Genomic DNA, 12,109 nt, shown 5'->3' on the forward strand with positions numbered 1-12,109 from the left:
AAATTACCATTTGAACCATTCTTAGTGTATATAGTTCAGTGATATTAAGCACATTCATGTTGTTAACTAGCCACTACCACCCTCCTTTTCTAGAACTCTTCATCTTCTTGCAAATGAGACACTGTCACACTAAATAGTAACTCCCCAACACTCCCATCCCTGTACCTGACACCTGTCAATCTACTTCCTCTCTCTATGAATTTTATTCTTCTATGGAACAAATGAATGGAGTCATAAGATATTTGTCTTTTTTGTTGCTAACTTACCTAACTTATTCCATGTCTCAAGGTTCATTCTTGTAGCATATGTTAGAATTCAGAATTTCTCACCACCCCAGCATGCTTCACTTCAGACTGTGTCCAGAGATTTCAGGTGTGGAATGACAACCCTTCAGCTTCATCACTCGGGTGAGACCTTTCCTTTCATAGTATTCTCTAATTCCATTCCAGGTGGTTCACTCCCCAGTAAAGTCTCCAAACCTAGATATAGACCAGGTCCCCTGAGATAGAGCATATGTTCACACGTGTCCATAAACCAGGGAAAAAATATATACCTGAAAGCAGAAGTACACAAGAGTCTGCAGAGAGTACCCGTCCCCCAACATTTCACTGCACTATTCCAGCCTTTAGGTCCATGATTGTTCAACAATTTGTTTGGCTTTGTATGTTAACTCTCTTTTCAGCCACCAGGTTCCGGATGCCAGCATGATGCCGACCAGACTTCCCTGGACTGACGACCCCACTAATGTGCCCTGGAGCTCTGCTTCCCCAAAGACCCACCCTACTAGGGAAAGAGAGAGGCAGACTGGGAGTATGGATTGACTAGTCAATGCCCACGTTCAGCGGGGAAGCAATTACGGAAGCCAGACCTTCCACCTTCTGCAATCCACAAGGACCCTGGGTCCATACTCCCAGAGGGATAGAGAATGGGAAAGCTATCAGGGGAGAGGATAGGATATGGAGATCGGGTGGGGATAATTGTGTGGAGTTGTACCCCTCCTATCCTTTGGTTTTCTTAATGTCTCCTTTCTTAAGTAAATAAAAAAATTTAGAATTTTTCTCTATATAAGAGAAAGCATTGGTCGCCTCCTCTTTGTTGTTTTTTAATATTTATTTAGGGGAAATTTAGACACTTATGTACTGTCAGTGGAGATGGAGTATGATGCAGTCACTGTAGGAAGCAGTGTGGTTGTAATACCACTTCTGGATATATCCCCAATGAATTAAAAACAAGATCTCAAAAAGTATTTATTCCTAGTAGCATTTTTTATGCAGCACAACAGCATTTTTAATAGCAGCATTATTCACAATACTATGGCTAGAAAGTAGATGAATCCCAAGTATACATTCATAAATGAATAAGTAAATAATATCATACACATATACATACAATAGGCTATTCTCCCAGTTTTTTTTTTTTTGATCAAGAGAACATTTATTGGAGTCACATTCAAATTATAAAATACTTCAGACATTTGGAATAAAGAACTTGAACTTTGCGTTTCTGTGTTTATCTCTGTATGTATGTAAGTAGGTATTGGTATTAAAGGAACATTAGAGAATTTTTTTTGTTTAATTTTTATTTATAAAAAGGAAACACTGTCAATGCAACGAGTGCCACTCCAGCATGCTTCACTTCAGACTGTGACCAGAGACTTCAGGTGTGGAATGACAACTCTTCAGCTTCATTACTCGGGTGAGACCTTTCCTTTCATAGTATTCTCTAATTCCATTCCAGGTGTTCCACTCCCCAATAAAGTCTCCAAACCTAGATATTGGAAGTCCAGGTCCCCTGAGATAGAGCATAGGTTCACCCTTGCCCATAAACTAGGGGAAAAATATATACCTGAAAGCAGAAGTACACAAGGAATACCCCCCAACACTTCATCTGCACTATTCCAGTCTTTAGGTCCTGTTGTTAAAATTCAGTGGCTCCAGCTGGCCGGGCTAGGTTCGCTGGTGGGTAACAGAGACGACCAGAGACATACGGCTGGGCAGGGAAGCTGTATTTCTTTATTCAGGAACAACGATTCATAAACTAAGACAAACTAATCACCAAACAGAACTCTGTTGCCTCTTTCCCCCGCAATGGCACCAAGCACTCTCTCTTACTCTCGAACTCTGGAACACTGGAACCCTCTCGGGGTTCCTTGGGGCAGGGCCAAGTGGGCCCGCGAAACTGGCAGGACTGATCCAATTTTCTTGGCAGGGGGAGAGCTAGAACAACCCAATGTAAAGCATACAACAAGGTCCATGATTGTTCAACAGTTTGTTTGGCTTTGTATGTTAACTCTCTTTTCAGCCACCAGGTTCCGGATGCCACCAAGATGCTGACCAGACTTCCCTGGACAGACGACCCCATCAATGTTTACTGGAGCTCCACTTCCTCAGAGCCCCACCCTACTAGGGAAAGAGAGGCAGACTGGGAGTATGGATCGACAATTACAAGCAATTACAGAAGCCAGAACTTCCACCCTCTGTAACCCACAATGACTCTGGATCCATACTCCCAGAGAGATAGAGAATGGGAAGGCTACCAGGGGAGGGGATGGGATATGGAGATCGGGTTATGGGAATTGTGCAGAATTGTACCCCTCTTATTCTATGTTTTTGTTAATGTCTCCTTTCTTAAATAAAAAATTTAAAAAAAGTAAAATAAAAAAGGAAAACACTGACAAAAACCATAGAATGAGGAGTACAACTCCACACTGTTCCCACCACTAGAACTCCATATCCCATCCCCTCCCCTGATAGCTTTCCTTTTCTTTATCCCTCTGAAGTATGGACCCAGAGTCATTATGGGGTGCAGAAATGGAAGGTCTAGCTTCTGTAATTGCTTCCCCACTGATCATGGGTGTTGGAAGTTCAATCCATACTCCCAGCCTGTCTCTCTCTTTCCCTAGTGGGGGAAGCAGGGCATCATGGTAGAACAAATTATTTAATAATCAGGAACCTAAAGCTAAGAATATAGCAGATGAGATTTGAGGTCTTCATTTTAGAAAAGGCTAGTAGATCTATTTTAAGTATATTTAAGGGACCCACGACTTTACTAATTTTTGCCTTAGCCTGACAGCTAACACGCAGGTGGGCTAAAGGTATTATCTGGGAAGATGGTGTCAGAGTTGGAAATAAGACTAGAAAGAGACTGTTATCTTCTGCATCTATCTAACACCAAATGTTTAAGAAATCACTCTTGACATAAGCCCATGTGGATTCTTATTATTGTTTCAATGGTATTTGATGGTATCACATTTTAATTGTATGAATGTGTCCCCTGGAGTGGGTTAATGAAGGATATAATTTTATCAATTTAGAAAAATGAATATGCAGAGTGACTAGGTCTATGAAATCTATTTCACATTCCCTTGATTGTCTTGTATGTTCAATGAACTGTTTGAGCATTCTTTAACTTCGTCCTTCCAGAAACTGACCAGTGGTGTTTGCAACACTGTGTTGGTTGCTTTTCTTTTCCTCACCTGGAACTAACACTCTTAAGTTGCTAGTACTTGCTAAGTTAACTCAAATCATGTGTACTAGGAATGATAATGGCTTATATAAATCCAAGGAATGGGTACTGTCACCCTGAGATGATGTTTTATCCCCTGTGCCACTTAGTAAGTCACTGGTTCCCTGAAAGGCAGAAGTAAGAAGGTAAGGTACTGGCTAGGTTCATCTCAGCTACATACCAGCCACTCTGGGAAGCCCAGCATGCCTGTGATCCCTCTGCCTTGCTCTTCTCCCCTTTACATCACATAGCTGGCAGAAGGGCATGGAGTTACCTCAAAAGTGAAAAGGGGCATGGTCTGGAGGCAAAGGAAGTAAGAGACACCTTTCCAAAATTAAGGATCCTACACTGCATATCTTGGCATACTTCCACCTGTCCTATGACCTGCATCTGGCAGAGACCACAGGTGCTTTGAATATATACAGGTGCTTTGAATATGCCAGCAAGAGTTTTAGTATCCTACTGAAGTGATAGGTCTTAAATAAAGTTGACTTGATTGTTCGTGTTCAGTGTTTAGACCCTGTGCTTTGCACACCAAAGTCAAAATTCTATTTAGTATAGTCTCCTAATTTCCTGTAGCAGCTGAGCCTTCCAGAGTGCATGGTATATTGGCTGACCTACCATACATAAGTGAATATATCACCATAAATAAGCGATTATACAGGTGTATGCTAATGTTACATTTATACTATACAAAATGTTACCTGGAGGGGTGTGCAAGTTCTGATATTTTTCAGAGTTCATAGCAATTTCAGATAGAAGGAAGAGTGCCTGTACTTAGTTTTCCTAGAAAGCCTCTAAAAGTTAAAAGGGTTTAAGGTTTGCTGGTGGAATATGTGTTTGTACTCACATTGTGAGTATGTGTAAATGTGTACATGCATGTGTAAAACATTGCTGCCTTTCCTCTGAGTTCCCTGAGAACTTGTAGAAACAGGTCTTTCTACACAATGTGAGCATGCTGTTAAGTCGAACACAAAGGCGGTGACTTAGACCGTAATGACAAATCAATCCAAAGCTTCAAATGAAGGCTTTTTAGGGACTTTAGGCTGTCAGAAAAATATCCGGCTTTGCATTAAAGTCTGACTGAAAGAAATCACTGTAAAAGCCACATACCTTTATCTGCTAAAAGTAGCACAGAAAGGAACCTCTGTCACACACCCAATACTTGCCTTTTTCTTTTCAGCTGGGCTATTAATGAATGTTTGTTGAACCAGATCTGTGCAGTGCATGGCTACTCTCTGTGATAAGCTAAGCACTTAAAAAGAAAACGAATTAGTGGCACTCACAGAAGTGTTCGACAGTTAGTAAATTTCAGGACCCCCTTCCTGGGCACACTGAGCCACAGTACTTTATTTTAAGAAGCCGCTCCATGAATTTACTCGACATAAAAGTATCTTCTGTGATGAGAGAAATCTTTTTCTTTGATTTTCTCCTAGCATGTTAAATTCCTCATAAATTCTTTCCCCCCTAATTACTTGATTACATTTCAGAAAAATCAGTTATTTTGCATTGACTGTTTTTTTTTCTTTCTTCTTTCTTACCCCTAGTAAACTGCTGAGTGCAGAATTGGTTCTAAGTTGTTTGAAGCTTTTACTTTCTTTACCAGGCTTAACTAACAGGTGATGCTTATTCATGTGTCATAATTTCAGATTTTCCCATCTTATTCTAAAAATGCTGATGATTTTAAAATTTGATAGGACCAAAATAAGTTGAGAGGGAAGGGGAAAGAAATAGAGAGCGGCAGAGAAAGAGAGGCTCCTGGAGCACTTGTTCACTACTTGTGAAGCTTCTCTCCTGCAGGTGGAGACTGGGGGATTGGACCTGGGTTCATATGCAAGGTAATATGTATGTTGAACCTGGTGCACCACTGCCTAGCTCCTAGATCTCCCCCCTTTTTTTGTTTTTAGAATCATCTGGGACACAAAATAAGTGGCAGGGGGCAGGGAGAGGAAGTGAAAGAACTTTGTTGAAACTTCTGAAGATGAGCAGAATAGATCTGTGTGAGATTCTTTGAGACAGAGAGTGACATGGAAAGTAGGGGGTATGGGGAGCTATAGTGAGAAGGTTATTCTTTGTTTCTTCTTCTTCTTCTTCTTCTTCTTCTTCTTCTTCTTCTTCTTCTTCTTCTTCTTCTTCTTCTTCTTCTTCTTCTTCTTCTTCTTCTCCTTCTCCTCCTCCTCCTCCTCCTCCTCCTCCTCCTCCTCCTCCTCCTCCTTCTTCTTCTTTTTATCATAACACTGTTCAGTTCTGGCTTATAGTGGTGTGGGGGATTGAACCTGGGATGTTGGATCCTCAGGCATGAGAGTATGTTTGCACAACCATTATGCTTTCTACCTTCCACCCAATCTGGATGCTTTAAACACCACCCAGGAGTGGTGTACAGGTACTGGTGCCTAGATCCCCTGATGAATTCCTCCAAATCTGTGGGGCTGGCCCTGGATGCTGACATATTTTTATGAGGCTGTCCTGTAGAGTCTGACACTCAGTGAGGGCTGGGTCCTTCACCTTTGTGGAGCATGACTCACTGGAGTTAAAAAACAGAGAGGTTTCCTCTTGCACAATTGGCCTGAAAGTGTTTTCTCATGGCAGATGAAAGGCAGACAGATATTTTTGTCCCACCTGCCCTGACTAAGCTTGATGAGGAAAGGATATGTGCTGCTGACAGGCAAAGGATAGTGGCTGAAGACAGAAGTCACTCTCCTGGGCAGAGGGCAGTGGCCAAAGTTTGTGGATGGGGGCAGCCTTCCTCTCTTTCATGTCTTTCAGAAACTACAGAAAGACCCAACCATGCAATTATATGTGGTGAGTACTTTTACTGAATACACTTGCTTTCAGTGAAGGCATTTACATTTATTTATTTATTTATTTATTTATTTATTTATTTATTTACCTTGAGGGTTATTGTTGCTGGGGCTCAGTGCCTGCATGATGTATCCTCTACTCGTGGTGGCCATTTTCCCTTCTCTTTGATGGGATAAAGAGAAACTGAGAGAGCAGGGAGAGATCGAGAGGAAGGCAGAGAGACTCAACGTTCTTTCATTGTAAGTGGCACCAGGGGCTTAAATCCATGTCCTTGCACATAGCAATGTGCTCTCAGCTAGGTGCACCACTGCTTGCACCTGAATGCATTTATTTATTTATTAATTTATTTATTTTCCCTGTTGTTTTTCATTGTTATTATTATTATTGTTGTTGTTGTTACTGATGTCATTGTTGTTGGATAGGTCAGAGACAAATGCAGAGAGGAGGAGAAGACAGAGAGGGGGAGAGAAAGATAGACACTACCGACAGACCTGCTGCACCACTTGTGAAGCGACTCTCCTACAGGTGGGGAGCTGGGGGCTCGAACTGGGATCCTTAGGCAGGTCCTTGTGCTTTGCACCACGTGAGCTTAACCCTCTGCTCTACCTCCTGACTCCCCTGAATGTATTTGCATATATGCATCTGGACACAGGTCTCTCTGAATGTGTTCACTCCACCGTTTCTTATTTTGGATAAATGTTTTGTGCTATGTTCTTAAGGTATTAAGTCCAATACACATGGAAAGAAGGGTTCAGAAAAGATTTTCCTCTCTGAGGTGCTTACTTTTGTGAAATTTTATGTTCTCAGCCCAAGTAACTTTTAACAACTACAATGTTTCTGACCCATATTATTTTTAGATTATTTATGATTGCAAAGAATTTGGTACTTTACAGTTTGCTACTGTGTTTATGATTTCTAAAATAAAGAAAATAGAGGAAAGTTTAAGTATATAATGTAGAATTAGGGTACATATAGTTTCCAGACTTTTTAGTGCGCTCTTATATGTATGCATATGTACTATGCATAAGTGATGTGGATACACGTTCATGAAGTAAACAAATTAAGACCAACATTCTAAGGGAGAGAGAGACAGAGAGACACTGAGGCCACAGCATTTAAATTTCCCCCAGTGTCACAGGGGTCAGGCACATGGCAATGCAGGCACCTCCCAGTTGAGCTATCTTTTTGATTTAGTGAAATTCTTAAAATGAGAAAAATATATATTTCTTTGATTAATTTTAAAAATTTTATTGTAGTCAGAGATCTCTGAACAAATAAATCCACACTTTCATTCAAGAGAAATTTATGTGTATGGCATAAACGAGAGATAATTCCCAAAAAGAGGCTAAAAGATTGCCACTTGATTGAGACTGTCAAAGCCATCTCTATGAACAAATATTAAATCCATTAATGTTTCTCTCTATACAGATAGTGTACTAGAGATTGTAAAAGGCTTTCAGTGATACATTTATTGTTAATTCTCACAACTACTATATGGATATTACCACATTTTACAGATTATAAATTAAAGTTGAAAAGTAAATTGTCCTGTTCAGATGAGCCCCCTGATCCTACAATGAATTTGCAATAAACGGAAGAGAGAAAACACACCAATAATAGGAGTTTTAAACACTGGGCTAGACAATGGCTTTTCTTATAGGAAATCTCTCACTGGACATTTTAGACATTTGCAGAAAAGGGGCTTGTGCCACTAGGAGAAAATGCATAGGGACTGGGGGTGGGGCTGCATATGGGATCAGCTCATGTAAATTTCGTAATTGACGCTTCCACTCTGAAGGCCCCTATATATGCTATGTTAGGTATAGTCAATGGGGCAAGGTTCCCTAAATTCAAAATAAAACCTTAGCCATTAGTAAGCTTAAATCTTGTTTCTCATTTGTACACACATGATACAATTCTGAACATTAACACAACACACATGTGCAGCACATATGCAAATGACCACAGGTGTATTCACATGACCATAGACATGCACACTACTCATATATAAATCCATACAATGCAGACAGACATGTGCATTTGCACATGCACCTTTAAAGACAAAAGTCAAGACTCATCCAAAACAGTGAACAACAAACAAACAAACAAACAAAACAGCCCTCCCTGTTGTTGGGAAGGAATGTCCCCAGTTGTTGCTTGGGGTCTGTGGTCTTGGTATTAGAATGTCAGGGTCTGGTGGGTGGAGACCCTGTCAGTCTGGATTAACTCTCCAGTGTCTGAGTGAGTCACTGTGAGTCAGGGGTGCCTATTAAAACTATTTGAGTGACTGATAAAGCTGGTAATTTTGCCAGCAGAAATGCTAATTTTAAAATGTCTCTGAATTCCCGAACTTCACACATGGGAAGTCCAGTGACCTGGGGTGGCTCTTGGGAATTAGTAATCTGATACAGAATCTTTATCCTTTATGTCACCTGTTACAATTTGGCCTCCCTTTGCTGGGAAAGAAAATCATTCCCAGCTGACAACTCTCTGAGCCTGGTGTCTGCCCCGAGCTTCTCCTGAGCACAGAGTCCACACTGTGAATTTGCCTGGATGCTTTATCTGTTCCCCTCAAACAATGGGAGATCTGGATTATCCATCACAATGGACATTTACTTTGGAAACTGCAAATTGAATTGGAAGTCAACAAATATTTTTTATGTCTGAGGTAAAATCTAAAACGGTTAGTTCTGCCTTTATTAGTTCTATGGAAAGATGTTCTTTATTTTGATTAGATGATCCTGTAGCACAAGACCTATTTGAGGAGACAGTTGGCTCACCAGTGCCTTGTGTGAGGATACCACATGTTTATTTTCCAGATCATATGATAAACCTTAAAGTAGAGTTTAGAAACCACACTGGTCTTTTTGGCTACATTCAAATTATATCAGCTAAGAGGCATTTTTGTTACCAAATAAAAACAAGCCAGAAACTGCAATTCATGTTGTTATACTCCCACTGAAACCCACACACATCAACACGAGCAATTCCTTGACCTACATGAGGATGTGATGGTGTCATAGGAGAATGCACAGATTTGAACTCAAGAACTGGTCTACAGACCTGCTCTGCTGTATCCTAGATATGGAGGGTAGTCATTCCAGCTTCACCTTTATCTTACAAAAAGAAACAGTGATATGGGCTTTGGAAGATAGCCACTACAGAAAATTTCAAAATATAGTTCAGAGATATACCTTTTTCCAGGATTTCAAATGTTAACTTGCCTCCCTTAGAATACCCTTAGAATACAGACTACTCTACTGACTTAGTAAAAACAGAGGGAAAAACAAAAAGAAAAAGAAAAACAGAATTGCAGCTCCATGGTGGGAAAAAAATGCCAGTTCACCCTTAGTCCAGTTATCAAGATTAGTATCACCTGAGATAAGTCATTTTCTTCGTACACATCAGACCCAGAGACTTTGTAGTGAACCGAAACTTCACCTCTGCCCTGCCAAACATAACTCCAGTCTACTTCAGAGTGAAACCAAATACAACTGAGGGACCTTGTATAAACCACATGATTTACACTCTTCCAAAGATGCAAGTTACCAGGCAAGATGAGAGACCACCAGACCATAAATCCAAGAAGTGGTGAGGAAGAGCAGTGTGGATTCTGGAATTTATTTTCAGAGAGAGAGAGAGAGAGAGAGAAACACCACAGCATCAGGGCCTTCTCTGAGGCCATAGCATGTCCATGGTGTTGTGTTCTGAACCTGGGAGTTATGCATGGAAAAGCATGTGTCCTTGGTGAGATATTTTTTTGTTCTCTCTTGGTGACTTTCTGTAGATTTAAATATATTAATAAATAAGGAGGGATAGTCAGTGTGACAATTGAGATATTACTAGGGGGTGATTTGTGAAAATATGAGTGGTATTTTTATTATAAGTGATTACCAGGATCTGTGATATACTGATAGGAAGTCCCAGACTGATAAGTAGTATATAGTTTCTGTTTCAACCCCTCTTTAGTCTACCATTTTAACTGGGTTGGGCTTAAGTTATTATTTCCCAAATGGTAAAGACTCTGAGGAAGAATTCAACTTCTATCCATTTCCTCTGTTTAGGCAGCTCAGACTATGATATGTGCGTTAATAATAAAATAATGGAGTACATAAATATGCAATTTCCATTTACACAAACTTGGATGAAATTGGGCAGTACACTAGAAATCCAAAATCTAGAAGATGCCTATAAAGATTAAGGTAATTTCCCATTTTCTTCAAAATTGGCAGCAGTAGCTAAAGCAAGATCAATATTAATTAAGAAACCAAGGGAGAAGAATAATAAATTATTGAAACTGGTTGCTTAACAGACTTTGCCGTGTAATTCAGAAGTTAGAATTGTAGAATTAGAGTAGAAAGGCATTTTAGAGCTCATCTACCCCAATCCTCTTTTTTTTTTTTTTTTTTTTTTTTTGCCTCCAGGGCTATTGCTGGGGCTTGGTGCCTGCACTATGAATCCACTGCTCCTGGAGGCAATTTTTCCCATTTTGTTGAACTTGTTGTTATTATTGCTGTTGTTGGATATGACAGAGAGAAATTAGGAGAGGAGGGGAAGACAGAGGGGAAGAGAAAGATAGACACCTGCAGACCTGCCTCACCACCCGTGAAGCAACCCCCCCCACACACACACACACTGGTGGGGAGCCAGGTGCTTGAACCGGGATCCTTATGCCACTCCTTGCACTTTGCTCCATGTGCACCTAACCCGCTGCTCTACCACCCTACCCCTTCAATTTTCATTTTAAGAAATGTATTTATATTGACAAGACCATAGGATAAGAGGGGTACAATTCTACACAATTCCCACCACCAGAGAGCTCTGTATCCCATTACATCCCCTGAGATCTTTCCTATTCTTTAACCCTCTGGGAGTATGGACCCAGGGTCATTATGAGGTGCATAAGGTGGAAGGTCTGGCTTCTGTAATTGCTTCTCTGCTTAAGGCAGGAGCAGGAATATTTAACCTAGAGAATTTGTAATCGTGCTTAAGATCTTCCTATAGGTTGTCAAGAACTTTACTAGAAGTTTCAACTCTATTCTGAGACAGAGATTTTCTATGGGGGTCTATGAGCTTCAGGGACCTCTAAGGCCCTGAAATCATATGCTAAATCTTACATGAGTGTGTATATTTAAAATTTTCTGAAGGCTTATAGCAACTTTCTCCCCCCCACCACATTTTTACAGGAACCCAAAAAGATGAGAATCACTATTTTAGAATTAAAAATTTACATTAGGGGGCCAGGTGGTTGAGTGCACATGTTGCAATGCACAAGAAACTGGGTTTAAGCCCAGTTTTCCCCCTGCAGGGGGAAAGCTTTGCGAGTGGTGAAGCAGGACTGCAGGTGTATCTGTCTCTCTTCCCCTCTCTATCACCTCCTTCCCTCTCCGCTTCTGGTTGTCTCTACTCAATAAATAAATAAAGATAATAAAAAATTAAAAAATATATATTAAATGTCTAATAGTGAATTTACTACTTACAACTTCATTGGAGATTGCTACAATAACATCAATGGTTCCACGACTTGGATAAGATTTTAAATAGAAAACTAGTAGCTGGGGACTCATTGGTTCCTAGAAGTTACAATACTGTTTGAAAATATCAAGAGACCTGATTTTGCATTAACATCTGGTTATATTTTCTGTGAATAAAGTAGGATTATATCTACAAGGTTAAAGATAAATGATATATTGCATACCTACTAGAGCTGGTTCATAACTAATTTAATCTTCATCATCTTATGTCAGGACTAATTTTATTCCATTTTATAAGCAAAGAGGCCAAGGTACAAAGTGACATAATG

General features: G+C 40.2%; 1 long non-coding RNA gene across 2 annotated transcripts in view; it reads left to right on the forward strand.

The window, feature by feature from the left end:
- Nucleotides 1-5,026: 5,026 nt before the first annotated feature.
- The window catches only part of LOC132538028 (uncharacterized), a 31,518-nt gene continuing 24,435 nt past the window's right edge, over nucleotides 5,027-12,109 (forward strand). Inside the window, exons 1-3 of one of the 2 annotated variants that reach the window (XR_009549440.1) lie at nucleotides 5,027-6,306; nucleotides 8,772-8,974; nucleotides 10,371-10,508. This is a non-coding gene — a long non-coding RNA (uncharacterized LOC132538028). The remainder of the gene's footprint in view (nucleotides 6,307-8,771; nucleotides 8,975-10,370; nucleotides 10,509-12,109) is intronic. The other variant, XR_009549439.1, reaches the window with a different exon arrangement.

This window comes from Erinaceus europaeus, chromosome 4 (assembly GCF_950295315.1).
Source record: "Erinaceus europaeus chromosome 4, mEriEur2.1, whole genome shotgun sequence".
Taxonomy (NCBI): Eukaryota; Metazoa; Chordata; class Mammalia; order Eulipotyphla; family Erinaceidae; genus Erinaceus; species Erinaceus europaeus.